The sequence below is a fragment of the Papio anubis genome, chromosome 2 (assembly GCF_008728515.1).
Source record: "Papio anubis isolate 15944 chromosome 2, Panubis1.0, whole genome shotgun sequence".
Lineage (NCBI taxonomy): Eukaryota > Metazoa > Chordata > Mammalia > Primates > Cercopithecidae > Papio > Papio anubis.
Window position 1 is genome coordinate 53,922,183 of NC_044977.1, and position 23,522 is coordinate 53,945,704.

General features: G+C 42.9%; 1 long non-coding RNA gene across 1 annotated transcript; it reads left to right on the forward strand.

Moving 5' to 3' along the window:
- Positions 1-2,991: 2,991 nt before the first annotated feature.
- Positions 2,992-22,711, forward strand: LOC103881912. Its single transcript, XR_643499.4, has 3 exons — positions 2,992-5,956; positions 16,758-17,005; positions 18,923-22,711. It is a non-coding gene; the product is annotated as an uncharacterized LOC103881912 (long non-coding RNA).
- The last annotated feature ends 811 nt before the right edge of the window (positions 22,712-23,522 follow it).

Genomic DNA, 23,522 nt, shown 5'->3' on the forward strand with positions numbered 1-23,522 from the left:
GAATGGGCAAAAACTGGAAGCATTCCCTTTGAAAACTGGCACAAGACAGGGATGCCTTATCTCACCACTCCTATTCAACATAGTGTTGAAAATTCTGGCGAGGGCAATCCGGCAAGAGAAAGAAAGAAAAGGTATTCGATTAGGAAAAGAAGAAGTCAAATTGTCCCTGTTTGCAGATGACATGATTGTATATTTAGAAAACCCCATCATCTCAGCCCAAAATCTCCTTAAGCTGATAAGCAACTTCAGCAAAGTCTCAGGATACAAAATCAATGTGCAAAATTCACAAGCATTCTTATACACCAATAACAGACAAACAGAGAGCCAAATCATGAATGAACTCCCATTCACAATTGCTTCAAAGGAATAAAATACCTAGCAATCCAACTTACAAGCAATTTGGAGGACCTCTTCAAGGAGAACTACAAACCACTGCTCAGTGAAATAAAAGAGGACACAAACAAATGGAAGAACATACCATGCTCATGGATAGGAAGAATCAATATCATGAAAATGGTTGCTTCCATTTCTTGGCTATCATGAATAATGCTGCAATCAACATGTAATCCAGATATCTCTCTAGGTCCTGATTTCAGTTTCTTTGCGTATATACCCAAAAGTGGGATTGCTGGATCACACAGTAGTACTATTTTTAATTTTTTTAGGAACCCCTACACGCTTTTCCATAGAGGCTGCACCAATTTACTTTCTCACCAACAGTGTACAAAGGTTCTCTTTTCTCCACATCTTTGACAACACTTGTTATCTTCTGCTATTTTTAAAATAATAGCCATCCTAACAGATGTGAGGTGATATCTCATGATTTTGATTTGCATTTCCTTGATGATTAGTGATATTGAGCACCTTTTCATATATATATATAGGCAACTTGTATGTCTTCTCTTGAGAAATGTCTATTCAATTCCATTGCCCATTGTAAAATCATTATAAAATTTCAGAGGTTTTTACAGTTACATTATAGTAGTTCCCTATATATTTTGGATAGTAATCCTGTATCAGATATATGGCTTGTAAATATTCTCTCCCATTCCATAAGCTGCCTTTTTATTTAGTTGATAGTTTCCTTTTCTGTGCAGAAGATTTTTAGTTTGATGTAGTCCTACTTTTATTTTTACTTTTGTTTTCTGTGATTTTGGTGGCCTATCCAAGAAATCATTGCCAAGTCCAATGTCAACATGGTTTTTCTCTATGTTCTCTTTTCAGAATTCAGTGTTTCAAGTCTTATGTTTAAGTCTTTAATTCATTTTAATTTTTGTGTATGGTGTAAGAATCCAATTTCATTCTTCTGCATGTGGATGTTCAATTTTCCCAGCACCATTTGTGGAATAGACTATCGTTTCCCTGTGGTGTCTTCTTGGCACCTACTCATTTCTTTATTCAAAAATATTTATTGAGCAACTTTATAAATGTTCTAGACACCAGGAACAGAGTAATCAAGAAATCAGACAAAGCCCCTCTTTTCAAGGAGTTTATTTATATTCTAGCAAGGAAAGAAAAATAAAGAAGATAATAGCAGAGCAGTGAGTTTTATTGAGAACATTAAACAGGCAAACAGGGTCAGGGGTGAGGTCTACTTTTGTAAAGTGGTTGGGAGCAGCCTCCTGAGGAAGTAACATTCATGCCCATGCCCTGAACAGCATCCAGTAGTGTGGCATCTCAAGGAGGAATGGTTGGTTTTGATGGAACTGTCACTCGGGGTGTCTTCTCTGCCCTCCTTTTCATTGCTATGGCTGCCCTCTGGCCACAATGATTGGTGCAAGAATGAACAAGTGATCCAGAAGAACCAATCAAAGTCTTTTCTGGATTTGCTATATAGCCACAAAGAGTGATCTGTTGCTAGTGATTTCTCTGTGACTGTGAATAAATCAAGACATCACAGCACTGGCTTCTTTGGGGGTCTGTCCTCCCTCTCTCCTTCTCAGATACACTTCAAATAACAATTTTAATAACCGAAGCTGACTCCTGCTAGAAAATTTTGAATGGCTAGCCTCTGCCTAACAAGAGAGGTCTATCTATTGCTCCCACATTTGTTTCACAGCTAGAATATGAGAAGAACATGGGCTCAAATCCTAGTTCTGCCTCTTACCAATTGGGTGGCCCAGAGAAAAAAAGCATAACTTCTCCAAGTCTCAGTTTCTTTATTTGAAATGTGAGTATAATAATAGTCTCCAACTTATAGGGTCCTTCTGAGAAGTAAGTGCACTGTCACATGTACCTCTCATTCCCAGAGATTGTGGTTGTGGATGAATGTCCACTCTCCCCATCATGCATCATGTGGGCATGAACTGGGACTGATGTTATATGCAAAATTGTAGCCATTTTATTATTGTGGTCGTTATTAAGAACAAAGTTATGACCGATTTTTGTCTCTTTAAATAGCTATACCGAGATTGTAGAAAGGCCTGGGCTAGGATACAACCTCTTAGGAGTCTCTTGGAAAGTATTGGCTTAGAATAAGTGAAAATAGCAGAAGGAGATGAGAACAGGCATCTATTGAGCACCTTCTGTGTACCAGTCAGTATGTAAGGAACCTCTGCATGCCATGCCCATTGATCCCTCACCATGGTACCATGTCATGAGTACAATTTTACCTATTGTGCAGATGAGACATTGGAAGCTCAGAGAGGTTAAGAAACTTGTCCAGGAGGCCGGGCGCGGTGGCTCAAGCCTGTAATCCCAGCACTTTGGGAGGCCGAGACGGGCGGATCACGAGGTCAGGAGATCGAGACCATCGTGGCTAACACGGTGAAACTCCGTCTCTACTAAAAAATACAAAAAACTAGCCGGGCGAGGTGGCGGGCGCCTGTAGTCCCAGCTACTCGGGAGGCTGAGGCAGGAGAATGGCGGGAACCCGGGAGGCGGAGCTTGCAGTGAGCTGAGATCCGGCCACAGCACTCCAGCCTGAGCGACAGAGCGAGACTCAGTCTCAAAAAAAAAAAAAAAAAAAGAAAAAAGAAACTTGTCCAGGGTGACCCAGCTAAGAAATGACTCAAATGAAACTCAAACCAGCCTGACTCCCAGGGCCAACTCCTCACTTCTTCACTATGTGGTTCTTCAGAAGTGATGGGAAGAATCCATCCTTGGTCAGGGAGATAGTACTCTCTGGCAATTGAAGAGGGAAGAAGAGATGCCACATATGAACTGATGCTTCTGTGCTGAGAGGATGATCTTGGGCTGAAAACAAGAGGCATCAACCTGAGTGGCCAAAGAGCTGGGGTCCCATAGAGACCAGAGCTCAACTGCCATTTGTTGAGGTTTCTGCAGGCTGTGCTGTGTGTTTAGATTTATCAACATTCCCTCACAACAGCTCAGGAGATAGGGATGTTCTAAGTCAGACCTGACAGATGAGGAAAGTGAGGCTCAGAGAGGTGAAGCCATTTGGGTGGATGCCACACAGGTAGTAAGAAGCAGAATCCAGATTTGAATGCTGGTCTGCCTGATTCCAGAGCCCATGCTGTTTAACAACATCATGTTACAAAACAAAACTAAGTGAAGTAAATGCTTCCTTGTGTAATTCTGGATCTTCAAGGGAGAAATGAAACAACAAAAACAGTGGAGAGAAAAGAATCCCAGATCACTTGGCTTTCTTCCCTACACCTCTCCTTATACTTGGACACCGCTCCAGCACTCTGTTCCCAGGCCCTGTCATTGCCATAAGCAAGTAGGTCTCATCCTGTGTGCCCAGGGTCCTGCAGGTCTGTGAAGGCAATGGAGACTGCTTGGGCTACATTACATATTTCCAAGAGTTTAAGATTATGCAGATCCCCACTTTAGGAGGACACAAGGGAAAAAACACAGTAATTGCTTTTGTTGGAGGTAGACTTTCTTCCACCCAGGAAAGAAGGAAGTTGTGTCCAGTCATTAAACAGACCTATGTCTTGCTTTCAACAGATTACTCAACCTCTCCTAAGCCTCAATTTCTCATCTGTAAAATGAGATAATAGCAGTACCTACCTCAGGCGCTGCCGTGGGGATTATCCACACTGCTCAGTGCGGCACCTGACCCCTGGTGAGCGTGCAATTCAGCAAGTCCCTATGTCTGTGCAAGAGTGACTCTGACCAGCTCACACAGACCAGAAGATCTGATGGCCCATTATTTGTCTTTGATTGATAAAGTGTTATGATACATAATAATTGCTTTATAAGAGGTGGTGACCTAGAGCGGAAAAACAAAACAAAACAAAACAAACAAAACATAAAACAGCAGGTTAATTGCAATGCCAGGCAAACTATATCTGAATACCAGCCCTGCACTCCCCAGCTGTGTGACCCTGGGCAGTTCAGTTCCCCTTGGGGAGCCTCAGTCTCCCTGTCTGCAGAGTGGAGCGTCAACGGGTTTCCCTCATGAGGTCACCTCTGTAGGGCAACTGGCACACAGTAGCCTGCCGACAGACAGAAGTTCTCTTCCTTTTTATCAGTGTGGTAGTTTTTCAGATGTAGTGCTTTGGAAGGTGTGAAGAAATGATAAAAGGGTGCCACAGTGGGGAGAAAGTGGGGACATCAGGGACGCATGGTGGGGATTATGGCAGACCTTGGTGCATGCTGTCCAGACCCTCCTTTAGGGACACATTGCTGCCAATGGCAGAGTGCTATCTGCAAGCAGCCTCTAGCACTGGCTCCTTTGGGGTCAGCTTCAGCTGTGGAGAACCCTCACTGAGGTCATGCCCTTCCCAGCTGGGTATATAGATCTCCAGCCATTTTGGCTGGTGCAGGCTACCCTGGTAGTCAGGACTGGACCAGAGCTCCCCTTTCCCCCAACAAAATCACAACCTCAAGACTTTTCCCTCTTCCTTCCACAGGTATTGACCCCCTAATAAGCATCTTGCACTCAAACTCTTTGTCAGCCTCTACTTTTGGGGAACCCAACCTTCAACAGTTGGCACCAGGACTGGTCTGAGAGAGCAGGTGAGGAGATGGCCTCTGGGAAATAGATCCCTCACCTCTGGCTGGGGGGAAGGTCCCCATCACTGGTGGCTGTTGAGCAGAGATAGCCCAAAAGCTAAACATTTAACCAGCAGGGATTGGTAGGTTGTACCTGTGGAAGGGAATGCACTAGCAGCATACTGCACTGGGTATTTGACGTGGGTGCAGAAAATACTGGCCATAAGGGTGCATGGGATTGGATGACTATTGCCAAGCTACAGGGGTCGGCAAATGATTTCCTTAAAGGGCCAATAGCAAATATTTTAGGCTTTGCCATCTGTAAGATTTCTGTGGCAGCAACTCAGCTCCGCTGTTGTAATGCAAAAGCAACCATAGACAAATATGAAAAACAAATAAAATTCTTTACAAAAGCAGGCCGCGGATCATATTTGACACAAGGGCCGCAGTTTGCCAACTCTTGTTTTACACAAAACAAAAATAATTAACAGCTAAGGGTAAGTAACAGACAAGCTGAAGCCAGAGGTTCTCTTTGGTTGCATCCAAAGAAACTTTTTTTTTTTTTTTTTTCCTAGCAGGATAGAGAAGAAAGCCAAGGATGTAATAGAGTGAATTTTAAAGACGGTTAAATGACCAATCATGACAGGTCTGCCAAGCTATGGTCATTGCTGTACAGCTGGCGATTTTCTGAGGAAAAAAAAATCCAGATTGATACAATTTGCTGATTTCCCACATCATTTGCATATTCCAAGTCACCATGGTGACCTCACTGAACACAGAGTTGGGGCCAGATGCTCAGAACTGGCTCTCATTGATGGCACAAGCCAGCTTCCTGCACATCACAGCTTCACTCATGTCCCAACCTTCCTGCCTTTGTCTATCAGTTCCCCCTGCCTTGGAAGCTCTTCCCGGCTGCTTTTCTCATAGCAGGCTCCACCTCACCCTCCAGCTCTCAGCCAAACATCCCTTCCTCCAAAGAGCCCTCCCTGACTGACCACCCCAGCCAGATTTTCTCTCCAGCACCCTGTTGCTTTCCATCACAGCACTTTCCAGAGTAAGCCAAACAAATCTTTTTTTTTTTTTTTTTTTTTTTTAAAGTGTGACATACATATATAAGAAAAGGGTAGCAATCACAATGGTACAGCTGGGTGAATTTTCACAGGGTGAACACACCTTCATAACCAGAACCCAGATTAAGTCATGGAGCCGGGCCAGCACACGGAGCCCCCTTCACATCCCCTCTCAGTCACTACTGCTCCTGAGAGTGGCTACTACCTTGAGTTCAACATTGTAGATTACTCTTCTCTGGGTATGAGCTTTATGTAAATGGAATCCTACCATATGTTCTCTTTGGTATCTGGCTCTTTTTTTCAACATTATAACCACATGGTTGAGCTTCCTCTACATAGTTATGGTTTTGTTTGTTTCCACGATGTGCAGATACTGCCATTTATTTATTCTATAGTTTGATGGCCATTTGAATTGTTTCTGGTTTTGACTGATAGTGCAAGTGCTACTGTGAATATTTCTATGTGTCTTTCAGTGAACACTTGCATACATTCCTGTTGGGTATATACCCAAGAAGTAGAAATGTTAAATCATGGGATATATATGTGCTCAGTTTTAGTCAATTCTGCTAGAGTTTTCACTATGGTTATATAGTGAACACCTAACAGTAATGTTGGAGAGTTCCATTTGCTCCTTGTTCTTGCCAACACTTGGTATTGTCTGCCTTTTCCATTTTAGCCATTCTCCTGGGTGTGTAACAGTATTGTTTTGGGTTTTTAATTTACCTTTTTATATTTATCTGAGGGTAATGACACTTTGCACATTTCATATGTCTATTGACCATTTAGATATTACCCTTTGTGGAATGCTTGTTCAGGTTGTCTGTCCATTTTTCCATTGGGCTGTTTGCCTTTTAAATTTACTTTTTGTAGGAATTCTTATTAAATTGTGAATATGAGTCTCATTGGATATATGTAACACAAATATTTCTCCCACTATGTGGCTTTCCTTTCCAACATTTTAATTACTTATAATGAAATGCAATTCATCATTTTTTTTCTTCAAGTTTTGTGCTTTTTTTCAGTTTAAGAAATCTTTGCATACTCAGGGGTGTATATATTTTCTCTTATGTTTTCCTCTAAAAATTACATTGTTTTGCCTTTCATATTTAGATTATGAACCATCTGGAATTTACTTTTGTGTATGTTATGAGCTAGGAGGCAAGATTATTTTTTTTCTATGTGGATATCTAATTACTCTAGCAGCCTTTATTGAAAAAACATCCTTTCTTGGCTTAATTGCAGTGAAACTTGTGTAACCATATACATGTGAATCTCTTCAAGACCTTCTGTTCCATCAGTCTATTTGTTCCTTCTTGTGTCAATACCACACTGTCTTAACTACTGTAGTTTTTTTACTAGGTCTTGAAATCTAGTAACATAAGTCCACCAAACTTTGTCTTGTTCTTTAACATTATCTTAACTATCCTAGATCTTTTGCATTTCCATATACATTTTAAAAATAATTTCTCAATTTCTACCCCTCCAACCCATTGGGGTTTTTTTTTTCTTTTTTTTAATTATTATTATACTTTAAGTTCTAGGGTACATGTGCATAACGTGCAGGTTTGTTACATATGTATACTTGTGCCATGTTGGTGTGCTGCACCCATCAACTCGTCATTTACATCAGGTATAACTCCCAATGCAATCCCTCCCCACTCCCCCGTCCCCATGACAGGCCCCAGTGTGTGATGTTCCCCTTCCCGAGTCCAAGTGATCTCGTTGTTCAGTTCCCACCTATGAGTGAGAACATGTGGTGTTTGGTTTTCTGTTCTTGTGATAGTTTGCTAAGAATGATGGTTTCCAGCTGCATCCATGTCCCTACAAAGGACTCACACCAGTCAGAATGGCAATCATTAAAAAGTCAGGAAACAACAGGTGCTGGAGAGGATGTGGAGAAATAGGAACACTTTTACACTGTTGGTGGGATTGTAAACTAGTTCAACCATTATGGAAAACAGTATGGCGATTCCTCAAGGATCTAGAACTAGATGTACCATATGACCCAGCCATCCCATTACTGGGTATATACCCAAAGGATTATAAATCATGCTGCTATAAAGACACATGCACACGTATGTTTATTGCGGCACTATTCACAATAGCAAAGACTTGGAATCAACCCATTGGGGGTTTTGATTGCAGTTGTGTTGAATCTATGGATCACTCAGAGGATAATTGACATCTTGAAAATATTGGGTTTTCCTATCATTAACATGGAATATCTTTCCATTTTAGTATGTTCTCTGTAATTTCTCTCAGTCATGTCATCTAACTTTCAATACAGAGGGATTGCACATCTTTTATTAGATTTATTTTCATGTATTTGACATTCTTGGTGCTCTTATAGATGATATTTTTAAAATTTCATTTTCCCAGTGCCTGTTGCTTAATATATAAAAATATAGTTGAATATAATTAATTTTTACAGCTTGATTAAGGTATAATTGAGGTACAAAAAAACTGCACATGACTGAAGTATACAGCTGGGGAATTTCGAGGAACATACACACCGTGAAACATCACACAATCAAGATAATGCAGACGTGCGTCACCCCCAGAGGTTTCCTTGTGCCACTTTGCTATCCACACTCCTATCCCTTATGTTGCTTCATGTATCAATAGTTGTTGCTGAGTGTTCAGATACAACACAGTTCACTTATCCATTCATGTGCTGATGAATATTTTAACTATTTCCACACTGGGGCTGTTAAAAATAAAGCAGCTGTGAACATTCATGCACAAGACTTCCGGTGGATATTTACTTCCATTTCTCTTGTCTTGGGGAAAAAATACCTAGGAATGAGATGATTAGGTCATAAAGGTATGTTTAACAGTTTGAGAAACTGCAATCTGTTTTTCAGAGTTACTATGTTATTTTGCTCTCTCACTAGCAGAGTGAAATTTCCAGTTGCCTCATATCCTTGCTAACATTTGGAGTGGTCAGTCTTAATTTTAGTCCTTCTATTGGCTGCATAGTGATATCTATCTCATGGTGATGTGAAATTGCATTTCCCCAATGACTAATGATGTCGAGCACCTTTTCATACACTTATTTGCCACCAGAATATCTTTGGTGAAGTGTCAGTTCAAACCTCTTGGCCATCTCTAATTGGGTTGTAGATACAAGTCCTTTGTTGGATGTATATTTTGCAAATGTTTTCTCTCAGTTGGTGGCATGCCTTTTCATTTTTCTAACAGTATCCATTGAAGAGCAATGGTTTTAAATTTTGAAAGAGTCCAATTAGCCTATTTTTTCCCCTTTATATTGTGTGCCTTTTATGTCCTTTAAAGAAATCTTTGGCCAAATCCAAGGTCACTACGGTTTTCTTTCATGGTTTCTTCTAGTGTTTTATAGTTTTAGTCTTTACATATAAGTCTATTATCCATTTTCAGTCAATGCCTATACATAGAATGATATGGTAAGAACCTGGATTCAATTTTTACTTTTGAATATTCAATTGTTCAAGGACCATGTGTTGAAAAGATATCCTTTCCCCCATTGAACTTCCTTAGCACCTTCATTGAAAATCAATTGACCTTTTGCCAATACTACACTGCCTCAATTACAGTGTGAGTCATAATAAGTCTTGAAATCAGATAGGCTAAGTCATCCAACTTTATTCTTTTTCAAAATTACTTGGGGTATTCTAGGTCCTTTGATTTCCATATGACTTTTATAATAAATTTGTCAAATTTCTCCAAAAAATCCTTCTTGGATTTTGACTGGAATTGATTACATCTTTAGAACAATTTGGGAAGAATTAGCATCTTAGCAATATTTAGTTTTCCAATTCATGAATATCATGTATTTCTCCATCTACTTAGGTGTTCTTTAATTTGTCTCAGCAGTGTTTTGTAGTTTTTGATGTGCAAGACTTGTGTATCAGTTTTTTCAAATCTATCACAACGTATTTCATATTTTTGATGTTATTATTAAGTTTTTAAAAAATTTTTCAATTCCAAATTGTTTCTTGCTGGTATATAAAAGTATAATTAATTTTGTATGTTAACTTTGTATCCTGTAATCTTTTTAAACTCACTTGTTAGTTTCAGTACTTTTTTTGTATAATCTTAAGGATTTTCTACAAAGATAGAATGTTGGCATGCAAATAAGTAGAGTTGTACTTCTTCCTTTTCAAACTGTATGTTTCTTTTTATTGCCTTTTTGTACTGACTAGAACTTCCAGATATTGTGGAATAGAAATAGAGGGACTGCACATCCTTGCCCCTCTTCTGATCTTAGTGGGGAAATTAGTCTTTCACCACTAAGTATGATGATATTAGCTAGGTTTTTATAGAACATCTTTATCAAGTTGAAGAAGTTTGTTTCTATTCATAGTTTCTGCCATAAATGGTTGTTGAATTATGTCAATTTTTTATTTCTTATTTTTTGTATCTATTGAGATGATTATATGCTTGCACTCTTTTTTGTTCTCTTTTAGTCTTTAAGTATGGTGAATTAATTTATTTTTAGTTGTAAAACCAACCTTACATTCTTGGAATAAACTTTACTTGGTCGTAATCTTTTTGTATATGATAGTTATGATTTATTCAAATTTTATGCTTTTATAATGATGTTTATGAATGTGTTAATCTGTAGTTTTTCTCATCTTCCTCTTCCTTCTTTTCCTTCTTGTAATGTCTTCAGTTTTGCTATTGAGTTAATGCTGACCTCATGTAATTTTTTGGGAAGTGATGCTTTCTACTCAATTTTCTGGAAGAGTTTGTGTAGAACTGATATTATCTTTCTTAAATGCCTCATAGAAAATGCCAGTAAAGCCATCTGGGTCTGGAGTTTTCTTTGTGGGAAGGATTTTAACTACAAATTCAAGTTATTTAATGGGCATAGGGCTATTTAGGATATAAATTTATTCTTCTGTAAGCTTTGGTAGTTTGTGTCTTTCAAGAAATTTTCCACTTGATCTAAGTTGTTGAATTTATTGGTATATGATTGTATATAATATTCCTCTAATAACTTTACCATCAATAGGATCTATAGTGATGTCTCTTCTTTCATTTCTGTATTAATTTATCTCTTCTTTTCTTTAATTGTTTTGATTAATCTGGCTTGAGGTTCATCACTTTTGTTGATCTTAAAAAGGGATTTTGATTTCCTGTATTATTTGTTATTTTTCTGTTTTCTGTTTCATTGATTTTTTTAGCTTCATCTTTTTTTCTGTTTTTTTTTAAATTTACATTTATGTTCTTATTCTAGATTATTAAGAAGCTAGGTCATAGAACCTGTCTTCTTTTTAAAGTATAAATGTTATACTTATTATAAAATTAGTACATTAGTATAAATTTGTTAGTATCAAATTTTACTTAAGCACTGTAAACTCACATATTTTGATATGTTGTGTTTTTATTTTCATTCAATTCAAAATATTTTCTAGTTTTCCTTGTAATTTCTCCTTTGACCCATAGCTTAATTAGAACTTTGTTGCTTAGTATTTTAATATTTTGGAATTTTCCATATTCTTTCCACTATTGAGTTCTAATTTAATTCCACTGTGATTTAAGAATCTGATTTACATAATTTAAATTATTTTACATTTATTAATTTTTTGTATTGATTTTGCATCTAGTGACCTTGACAATTTCATGTATTTATTCTAATTATTTGCTTTGGCCCTGAGATTGGGAGCAAGGTTATGAACATCCTTACATTATTCCCAACCACAGGGGAAAGAGAGAAATATTTCATCATTAAATGCAACATTTCATCATACTAGGCGTGGATATCTTGTACATATGCATTATGTGTTTAAAGAAGTTCCTTTCTATTCCTAATGCTGAGAGATTTTTATCATGAATAGGTGTTAATTTTCTCAAAGGCTTTTTTTTCTAAATCTCTTGAGTTTATTTCTGTTAATATGGTAAAATATATTGATATTTGAATGTTAAATGGCTCTTGCATTTTTAAATTAAACCTCACTCAGTTATGCTGTGTTATCCTTTTATATGTATCACTGTATATAAATTTGCTAATATTTTGTTTCTGATTTTGCATCTGTATTCAAGATAAATATTGTCCTATAATGGTCTTTGCTGGTAATATCTTTGTCAGTTTTGGTTATCAGGTGTATGCTTGTCTCAAAATAAAAAGGCAGGAAATGTTCCCTCTTTGTTTTCTGGAAAAGACAATGTAAGATTGGCATTTTTTAAAGTATTGGAAGAGTTATTTGTCTTTTTTTAAAAAGGAATATAGGACTGCTCAGATTCACTATTTTTTTCTGTTTCTGTTTCAGCAAGTTGTGTTTTTCAAGGGATAATGGCATAACATTCCCCTTTCAGCATCATAGTATGAATGTCAGCTCCCTGTTAAGTTTCCTGAACCAGAGAGGTTACTCTAGCTTATCAACACACGAATGTGGCCAATGGGCAAATCCAGAAAAGTCATCTCAACATTTTGGGGGAAAATATTACAGGAGTGTGTGACCACATTTCACTTGTTGTTAAGTGTATGCTTAAAGGTTGTTGTTGGTTTCCAGCAGGGTGGGGGTATATTTTAGAGTGCCTGAGGCATTCTTTTGCTAAGCCTATCTTCTGTGCTAAGATAAAATGGAAAATATAGGTTGCTAGGAGTCTCAGGAGTCTCTTAACTTCCAAGGAAAACTGCTGTATGTGTTTACACTATCAGGAGTATCAGGAGAGTTGACCTTCTTTTGGTCGGTAAAGAACCAATCTAGAAATCACTTCCTCCAATCACCCCAAATAAGCCAAGAATTTCCTGGATGCTGTTAAAATAGTGCATGAGTCAGAAAATAATTCTCTAGGATCTGAGGGTGATGCTAGCAAGGTCCATCCAGTTCAGAAACAAGTGCAGGCCAAGCCATGAGTCCCTCAGCTAAACTCACCTCTGCCCAGCAGCCTGCCCGATCCTCTCATTTAGGAAGCAGGGACCGTCCTAAGTTCCCAGGGTCACTGAGTGAGCCATCTTTGACTGGAACAGGGCAAATGTCAGGGTAGTAATTTTACCCACTCATTGGTCCTGGGTCACTACTGAGGTATTAGGGCCTATAGGCGACTTCTCACCTGGTGGCCACAGTATTCTCTTTCCCTGCTGTGGTTTCTCCTTGTTTTCCTTTCTCTCTCTCTGTTTTCTTTCCCTCCCCATCATCCCTTCCTTCTCTCCCTTCCTTTCTCCTTTCCTCCTTCTCCACATTCTCTCCACGTTCCCCTTCCTCATGTCCAGTCTTCTTTCCTCAATGTTTCCTCCGATGTTTCTAGAAATCACTTCCTGCAATCACTCCAAATATTCAGGCTAAGGATTTCCTGGAAGCTGTTAAAATAGTGCATGAGTCAGAAAACTGAGTTCCCCAACATTGGAGGAAGTGATTAAGAAACATTTCTGCCACCCTCCATCCCAACTGCATTTCCTGTCAGAGAGTAGAACCCTGGAGGTGGTTACCACCTGGAGGTGGTTGCCAGGACACCAGACTGAAGCGGGGACAGAAATGCACTCTGGGATATTTGTGAGCAGGAGTAAGAATTAAACCGATATGCACATCAATAGATGTCAAGTCACAGACCTTTTGGGTTCAACCAGCTTTTCCTGTCTGGAAGGAAGGACCAATAGTTCTTTGGCCCTTTAAGGGGACTTATGCTTGGGACAGAGAAGGGCTACATAGCTGTACTTCTTGTGGTATGCACCAAGAAATCAAGAAAGAAGAAAGAAATTGCAAATTAAATTTAAATATAGAGAAAAGAAAGAAAGAAAGAAAAGAAAGAAAGAAAGAAGGAAGGAAGGAAGGAAGGAAGGAAGGAAGGGAAGGAAGGGAAGGGAAGGAAGGACAAATCACTCGGAACCAGAGGCTCCGCTAAAATCGACCAGGCGAAATAGCGATAAAGTCAGTTCAGACCGCTGGAGCCAGTATTCCTTCCTCCATGTCAGTGGTGCCCTGGAACAAAGAAGACACCAGGAATCTTTGTAAAATCCGCAGTCCTGAAATAAATTCCTGAGACTGCCAATGAACAGAAGCAAACCCTAAACACAATTATAGGGGAGGCAGTGATTCGTGAAGATTTGGGGCAATAGAACCAGTGTGTGTAACTAAGATCAAATGGTATGTGTGTGCATGTGTATGTGTCTGTTTTTTCTTAGAAAGGTCCAACTCTTTATCAGAACAATGGCAAATATTATTCAACTACTCTAAAACTATAAAGTCTTGATATCAAATTTAGAATAAAATAGGGAAATTACAAATCCAATTTGGATATCCTCTTGTATTAAACTTCAACTGGTTTCTAATGTTGCATATGTAGAGTTGGTCCTTGGTGTGACATTAGGAAGAAACAGTGGCTTTCTGGGCCTCCTGGGTCCCCCGCTCAACTTTTTATTTCTCTCTGTGAGGGTTTCAAGTTATTTATCTTAAAAGCCTTTAACTATTCATTTGCTCTTTTCAGATAGAAGGAGGTAATTACCCTTTTCAAACTATTTCAACTTGAGAATTTTCTGTGCTAACTACCTCTCTTGTCTCCTTTCTGCCCACCGCCCTGCCCCCCGCCTCCACCCCACACTATTCAAATATAAGAATTTTTTTTCTACCTGAAGGGCAAAGCTCCATTCTTGTATGTCATACTCCAAGACTTTTTTTTGAGACAGGGTCTCACTCTGTCACTCAGGCTGGAGTACAGTGGCGTGATCATAGCTGGTGTAATCATAGCTCACTATAGCCTCCTACTCCTGAGCTTAAGTGATCCTCTTGCCACAGGTATGAACCACCATGCCTGGCTAAATTTTTTGTGTTTTAGTTTATTACAGAGATATGGTCTCACCATGTTGACCAGGCTGGTCTTGAACTTCTGGGCTCAAGAGATTCCCCCACCTTGGCCTCCCAAAGTGTTGAGCTTACAGGCATGAGCCACCATGCCTGGTTCCTTAAAAGATTTCTTAAAATATCCTTAAAACCTATCCAATTTCCTCATACCAGTTTTGCATGACAATTCTCCTTTTTAAGCAGAAGAATTATCCCAGACAACTAAATTCTTACTTCCCTTCTTACTACTGCTTTTAAATTTCAGACTGTCAGTGTTATTCACTGCAAACAATGCAAAAACAAACTACCTGTTAAAACTCTACTAGTACAGCCCTTCCCCTCGGGCCTAAACGTTGGCAATTTTTTTCCCTCTGGATATTTAAGATTTCATTTTAAAAACACTTGAATAAATGAGTTTTTAACCAGTGTTGCAACAATGGGTCTTCTTCCATGATCGCAGATTCTTGGGAACAGAATTGCTCAGAAGCCAATGGGCAGTGCAAAGTGGCTTGTCTTCTGAGCCAGCTCATTTATTTTCTTGGGACAGTGAATGCTCTAATCACAACATATTTGGCTTCCTTTGTAGTACTGGAATTCCTTAAGTGTCCTTGGACACTTTTCAATTCCCAAATATTAGTCATGCCGTTTGACACTCAAACAAATCCCAAAGTCGACACTCTTAAACACATCCTTTCCTATTTGCATGGAAATTAGATTTTAAAAACATCGAAATGAAAACAGGCTTCATAGCCTGTGTCCGCAAAATGCCTCTTCATCGGTAAGTGGACTGTAAACTCTGCTTCCAAGTAGTGGCTTTCAATTCCATTAGTTTATGATGCTTGAGAGGCTAAGCAGGAATTGCAAGCTGGCACACCTCAGGGTCAATGGGGGAGCTCTCCCTCTGTGCCAGCTTCATTGGTTTTGGCTTTGCTTGGGTCTGAATGGAAGCACCTTTGATCCTTTACTTTGGTCCTTTTATTATACATTAAAAAAATTAAATCAACTTTCCATGTCAAATCTGTAAGATATCACAATCATTTTTTAAAAATCATAAGGTGAAAAAAAGCCCCTAAGCATCTTTGACAATGCACAGAAAAACTCAATGCCTCCATTGTAGGCATTAGGAATGATTGTATCTCAATTATATCCTGACATTTTTAATTAACTTACTAATGTTGTATTAAGCACCTACTATGTGCCAGATGTTGGGGACAGAGAGGTAAATATGATGGTGCTCATCGTGGCTGGGAAAGAGAGACCTGTGAAGAGATCTGAACAGAAAGCAATACATATTATTGGAAAGGTGAGGGGTGAGTGAGGTCTGTAGGAGCAGAATGGCTGATTTTTCAGGAGAGTGAAGGAGGGCTTCCCAGAAGAGATGCCACTTGAGCTGTGCCTTAGAGAAGGAGAAGTACCCACCTAGCAGGAAGTTGTGTGTAGGACATGTGAAAGGGTAAGATTCACGAAGGACTTTAAATGCCAGGCCAAGAAGTCTGGCATCATCCTCACGTGCATTTGGAAACCTTTATTGATTCATTGCTTGGTTGGTCCCTGGGTGCCAGAGAAACAGTGATGAACTGGGATCTTCAGTTGGTTCCTCAGAGCCTCTGGGAACCCTCCTCTGACCTGGGAGGCTGACCACATCAGCAGGCCACCTGCCCTCTGGCTGCTGGTTAGAGGTGGCAAATTAGTCTCACCAGCAAGAGACCAGAGGGCGAAGGGAGAGAGTGATGGGCTATTTATCACCCCAGGCCCCTCCCCTGTGGGCCCGTGGAGACTGAATCCCCTGACCACTGCTGCTGGCAGGCTGCCCTCTCCAAACAACTCTCTCTGGGTCAAGGAAACCGCTGCCTCTCAGGACCCTCCAGGCTAGGTTGGCAATGGATCCTCACCGTTACTCATCCTGGGTGTCGCACCATCTTTGCTGCTCTCTTTAAACTCTGCCCACATCCTTGTAAGTAGTCCCTTTATCAAACTTTGCTCAGTTCCTCAGCTTGGTATGTGTGCCATTGTCTCTCCGCAGGACCATTACTCACAAAAATAATAATCGAGATCCCAGCTCTCATGAAGTGCAGCTTGCACTCGCATAAGCAAGAGAATGACCGGAGCAGATATGTATGTTCTGGAAGAATCACTAGATGACAGTGAAGTGGAAGACTGTGATGTGATGAGGATGTGCTTTCATCCTCAAGACAGATGCGGGTGGCCTACATCAGGGATGGACCTCGGAGGACAAGGAGGGCTGGATGACAGAACCACTCGGCAAGCCAGGTAGGTTTGGCCAGACACAGTGAGTGAAGGAAGAACTTCATGAGGTGCTCAAGCCCTGGCCTGGTTGACTGGATACAGGCTACATTCCTGAGCTGTGGAGCCCAGGAGAAAGAGCTGACTGGCCATCAGAGGAAACGATGACTTTGATGTTGAACACATGAAGTGGGATTGCCCAGGGGGCATCCAGGTGGATGTGTCCAGGCAGCTGTTGGCTGTGTGGGTTGGAGTGTGTGGGAGAGGCCAGAGAGGGAAATATGTCTGGGTGTCATTGGGGCCTGGGTAGGTGTGAGGTCGAGGAGGTGGGTGAGATGACCAACAGGGACTGTGCTGAGTGAGCACCGAACAGTGCTTTCAAGTGAGAGAGAAAGGAGGATGGTGAGAGAGAGGGTGACCTCACTTGCTGGGTCATACAGAGCACTCACCAATGACTCAAGGGCCTCAGGCTCCCCACACCCAGGGTGTCCCCTTTTTCCAGCCACAGGGTGGCAGTCAGGGCCTTAGGCCACCCATGTGTCCAGGGGATATCACTGAATCTGTCTTTGATGATAAGGTTTGCCAGGTATCCCAGGCACTTCATTCTGCTGGCTGTGAAGATGGATAAGAAACAGGGTGAACATTTAATGTGAGTCTGAATTAACCCCAGTACTCTGAAAATGGGATTTTTTTTTTTTAAATAGCATGCCTGGTATGTTTGCTGGTGTGGCTGAGACCACCTAGCTGCAGCGTGATGGTACTAGGGTAGAAACAGAGGTCAGTTCCCAAAGCTCCGACCCCCATACTAGGGGAGCAGAGAACAGGGCAGAGCTGGCAGGGGCTGGCCAGGTGGAAGAAGGGCCACGGGCATCCAGGGAGAGGTGACTGCTTGAGCAAACAGCAGAGAGGGACACATGGACAGCTTGCTTGCTGGGGTGTGGCAGCAGATGTGCCTGCAAGAAGGTGGACCCCAGGGTGTAGAGCCTCATGTGTCACCTCCGGTGAGTCTTCGGGCCACAGTCACTGAAGGCTGCATGGGGGAGTGTCACCACCTTCTTTGTGCTTTAGAAAGACTGTCTTATATGGAGAACCTCCGCGGCACAAGGCACCAGAGGTTGAACTCGGAGTCCAGTTCAGGTGCCCCTGCAGGAGGAGTTTGGGATCCATGAGCCATACCCCACCCTAGCCATGGGGAGTGGGAGGGAGGGGCTGAGATTTGCCTCCTTCCGCTCCCAGGAGCAGGACCTTGGACTGGGGAATGCAAGGGCCGAGAGCAGAGGAGAGCTCCACGCCAGGCAATTTCCTGATGCCTGCCTGCCATGTTGCTCAGAAGGTGGCTGCAGTTCCTGGGAGGCCCTGTGGGTTGGGGAGTGAGTGGCCCAGGTGAGACCCCCAGGAGAGAGAGCAGAGCCTGCATAAGTGAGCTGTTCATGAGGTAGGCCTGCTGCCAGCCCAGTTCAGCAGGGCCTGGAAAAGGTGATCCCTGTGGCTAGAGCTCAGGGGTGCTGGGACTCTTGAGGAACTGAGCTCATAGGAGGGCACGAAGCCCTGTGCAGTGGCATAGTTAGCAAGAGGGGAAGGTGCTATGGGCTGAATTGCATCCCCTGCAAATTCCATGTTGAAGCCCTAACCCCCCGTACCTCAGAATAGGACTGGATTTGGAGAGAGGGTCTTCAAATAGGTGATTATGTTAAAAGGAGGCCATTAGAGTGGGTCCTAATCCAATCTGACTGGTGTCCCTCTGAAACAGAAGGAGATACCAGGGGTGCCCACACTGGGGAATGGCCATGTAGAGAAACAGCCCAGGACAGAAGCCTTAGAGGAAACCAGCCCTGCCAGCACCTTGACCTTAGACATCCAGCCTCCAGAACGCTGACAAAATGAATGTCTATTGATGTCTATTGCTTAAGCCCACCCCTGATTGACAGTGTTTTGTTACGGCAGCCGCAGCAAACTAACACAGAAGGCAAGATGATCATGGGAATTAGGAAGTCATGGCATCTCTCATTCACCACACTTGCTGCAGCCGTTCAACTCCTGCTTCCTGAATCTCCTTTTCACCCCAAAATAGCAGAAGCGGCTTGAAGGATGAGAACATTTCCTATGCTTTAGTGCCCTGACATTTGCAAATAAATAAGTCGTTCATTCAAGAAAAGCAATCAGTAGACATATACTAATTGATAAAGAAGAACAGACAATGGACGGTTACTGTGTGCATCCAGGGACCCTGTGATTTCTATATAATCTCATTCAATCCTCACAACAGCCCTTTCCATTGTACCTTATTCATCCGAGCTGAATAATGCAGAGAGGTTTGGTGACTTGCCTCTAGACACAGCCATAAGCAGCAGACCTGTTATCCAAACCCAGGCCAGCCAGAGTTACATCACTGCTACTTCCACAATCATCTGTGCTGAGCGCCTGGGGTCTTAAAAAGAAGACAGAGACCCTGTATCCCCTCACTAAGTCTTATAGTCTCACTTACGAGATGAAGTGTCCACAAATGCAACAGTAATGAGCAATGCAGGGTAATACACCTACTTGCCGTGTGAATGGTGCTATTGGGAATGGGGCGTGCTCTCAAAAACACCCGGAAAAGTTGCCTGGTGGCACTGGGCTGTATAGAGAGATGCACAGTGAGGACTTTGGCCCTGGAGACTTTGCTTTCAGACCTTACCCCAAGATGTAGTTTTCTTGGTTCTCAATGCCAAGCCCAGTTTTGCCTTAGCAACAGATTACCTATCGCTGTCACCCTGCAACCTCAGCTAACATTCCCGGTTCTTTGACCTTGGCCTGTAATCTCCGCGTCTGTCCTGGCTGCAACCTGCCTTTCACACCCTTTGTGGCTTTGGGGCCTCCCACTATGCCCGAGCTCACTCACCAGCGCCTGGATCTGATTCCAGGTGGGAGGAAGGGGCGGAAATCATTCTGAGCAGGTAATGAACAAGAATAAGGGGAAAGGAGCACCTGTGGGGAACAGAAAGCCAGAGGCATTGAAAAGGGTTTCAGACACTGAAAACAATCTCAATAATGGCTTCAGCATTGTGATCTATACAATTCCTTTATCCTTTCCTAAAATCCATGCACATGCTCAGTCTGAGTCATGATCAGTCTCTAAGAAGGCATCAACACACATGTCATCAGTCAAAATGCATATGAAACAGGGTGAAGAAGAATTTTAAGTCACAGTTTACAACTCTGAGCTGAGAAAACTCAGATGAGTGACAGCGAAGAAATACAAGTGACACACATGGAAATGAAGGTGAGCAGGAGAAACTGGCAGGGGAGGGTAGTGTCCCGGATGGAGCAGAACATGAAACAGAAGGAATGCCAGTCCTCACAGGGCAGAAGTTTCTAGTAATTCCTGTACTGTGCTAAAGGTGGCATGGAGGAGGTGGCACCTGCTGTGGGGTTAATTGAGTGGTGAAATCAGGGAAAACATAAAATGAACAATTCACACTTGGAGGAAGCTGGAGAACAGGAGAGACTCTGAGAAATGCCACAATATGCCTGATGGAGATGGTTTCTGTCAGACTTGTGGTTTCCAATCTTGGTTCTGCACCCTCAACTTTTCCCAGGGGGAGTTCCTGGGGGCCAGACCCAAATGTGGGCTCCTTGCCACAAATATCTTCTCTGGAGACATTCTTGCAGCAGGGTTGGCTGGCTGGGTTTTAGGAAAGTGGAGGCCATTGGAGAGCCTGCACATGCCCTGCATCTTCCATCTGTCAGTGGCCTCTGCCAGCCCCAGCCTTTGCTCAGCTGCAGTCCTGGAGCTCTTGAACTTGGAGACTCAGCTTCCAGTCCTTTCCTGGGTTCATCCTGTCCCACAGGGTTGTGTATGTTATGGGGGAAGGGGAAGTTGTTTTAAGGCTGGGGTCCAAGAGCAGCACCCCAATATCAGGTGAAAGGCTCTGTTTCTCACACCCACCCCCTTCTCTGTGGATTCATCTGTAAAAACAAAGGTGGCGAGTTGATGTAACTTCACTTGGCAACTCTCATTGAGAAGGACATAGAGATTCCCAGGGGGTATATTCTGCAATGGGTTTGTCATGTCAGCCAGAGACATAGGCTGCAGAGTGGTGGCAGGCAGGCCACAGACATGGCATCCCAATTAGGTCACATCCACTGCTTGCTAGACTTCAAGTGTCGTTGCAACCTGCATTCTCCTGCCACACCCAGAACATCAGGCGCCCTCTCTATGGATGCCTGCCACAGCCAACCCCAGGAGTGGTGTTCCCACTGTCCCTGGCTGACCATCCGTGGGACCCTCCCTATTGCCGGCCTAGTCTGTGCAGTCTCCACTTCTGTCTCATCCCAGCTTCTTGCTTAAGTAAATGAGCAAATGCCTGTAGCACTGTTGGGAGTGTCTGCACATAGTAGGCACCTCATGAGTTTCTATCCATTTTATTACAACCGTCTGTCTTCCTTAATCAATGACACTCGAGCGCCTGCTATGTGTCAGGTGCTTTCTATGGCTTCTCCCATTTAATTCTGCTCCACCCTAGAAGGTAGATTCAACAATCATAGTTCCTATTTTACAGATAAGAAAGTTGCTGCTCAAGAAGTGAGGTTCCTTGGTCAAGGTCAAGGAACTTGTGAGTAATGAACCAGGGATTCAACCCCAATCTTGTCTGGTGCAAAGCTCAGGCTCTCTCCAACTTGAACATTGAACCTTCAGCCCCATTTGGGGCATTCTTCCCCACTCAGCCCTCTACAGCCAGGCCGAGGGGCTTCAGTACTGACTGCTGGTGTAAGCCCGCATCTCCCGTCCATGGAACAGTTACCCTACACTCACCAGGTGCTTCTGAGTGTCCTTGTGCTGTTCTTGTAGGACAAAGTCACCGACCCATGCCCAGCATCCTTCCTCACCCCTCCAAACTCTCCCTCCCTCTCTGGACACAAATCTGGGAGCTCAAGAATTGGCTGGAAGGCGCTGCTGTTCCCACCAGCCACCTGCCACCTTTGTATTTCTGGCAGGGAAATTATACTTCATTACCGTTAAATGTATTTAATGGGGCATTCATTCCTGAATTTTCCACGGAAACTTTTGAAACAGGAGAGAAAATACCTCAAAGGTATGATTTAAAGGGCCTTCTCTCTGGAGCTGGGATGGCCACATGCGGGGCCCTGCATACTTCAGAAGGAGCCCCCAGCCACCCGGCTTCCCTGCTCACATGGGTACCTGCTTGACCGCCCTGATGTGCAGAATGGAGAACTGCTGTGTGCTCTCGAGTGAGGCAGCCTGGATGTGGACTTAGCAAGTACAGAGAGGGGAAGCAGAGAGAATGGACGCGTTCTGCTGGTGGGGAATCCCTGGAAGCATGGCTGCGGCTCCTGGGCCACCCTCCCCCTGCCTTTGTTCCTGCCTCAGGAGAATACACTTAATCCCCTTCTTTCCCATTCATGGGTCATACCTGGCCATTCGCTGCCTGAACATGCACCCCAATCTCTAAGTCAACCCAGGAAATATGCCAGCAGCATTGGCATCAATATCCAGTCACGCCTGACAATTCTGAGCCCCAGGAAAATAACACCCAGTGGGCAGGTGCTGCTGACGCCCCACTTTCCCTCTGCATGCTGGTGGGTTTCCTATAGAGAACTGGTGGGTAAAAGCCCCTGCTGGGATGGCTTTGAGGGATGTTCTACAGTGTCTTTCAGAGGTCCACAGCAAGACTAAGCTCCACCTACCCACAGGGTCATGTGCTCCATAACAGCCTTCCTGCCCCTGCCTCCTCCTCCCCAGCCCCACTCAACTGGTATTTCCTAGGATCACCTGCCACATAAACTGTTCATGCTTGACCACTTGTCTCAAGTGTATTTCAGAAAGCACCAAACCAGGACAGCCACACACATCATTCCCAGAATCTCCCGGCTGCCCCCTGCTCAGGGACAAGCGCCCCCAAGGACTCTCCCTTGCTGATCAGCCACATGGTTCAGCCCAGCAGCTGGGCCTCCCTCTCTCCCTGCACTTCCTTTCCAACTTGCATCTCAGGCCACCTTCAGGACTGAGGCCTGACTCCCAGCTGGGGTCTTGCCCACTGAGGTCTTAAATACGGCCCGTCATCTGGGTCCCACCCTTCTCTCTATCTGTCCCAGTGGCAGCAGCCATTCCCAGCATCAGCTAAGGCCCTTGAATCTGTCGGGCCATGAGACTGGTACAGCTGCAACCTGAGAGTCAGGTCCTCACTCTTCCCCTCCCATCAGTTGAAGAACCTGACCTCAGACAGGCAGAAAGAGATGAAATGCCCTGGACTGAGGCAGTCACATTTGGTGGAAAGATATCAAGAGTAGGAGGCAAACAGCTATGTGCTCCTACCTCAGCACTGCCATTTGCAAGCTGCTCTGCCTTGGGTGAGTTAATTTCTCTGAGATTCAGCATCTTAACACTTAAATGATATGTGGCAGAGATGGCTAACCATCCCCCATGGTTTGTCCCCCCTCTTCTAGAGCACAAGTGAGATCGAGGCTGCGTGGGCAGGGACTACATTTCTGAGCATTCCTTACACTGAACTGACTGCTATTTATCATTTAGTTGTCACCAACA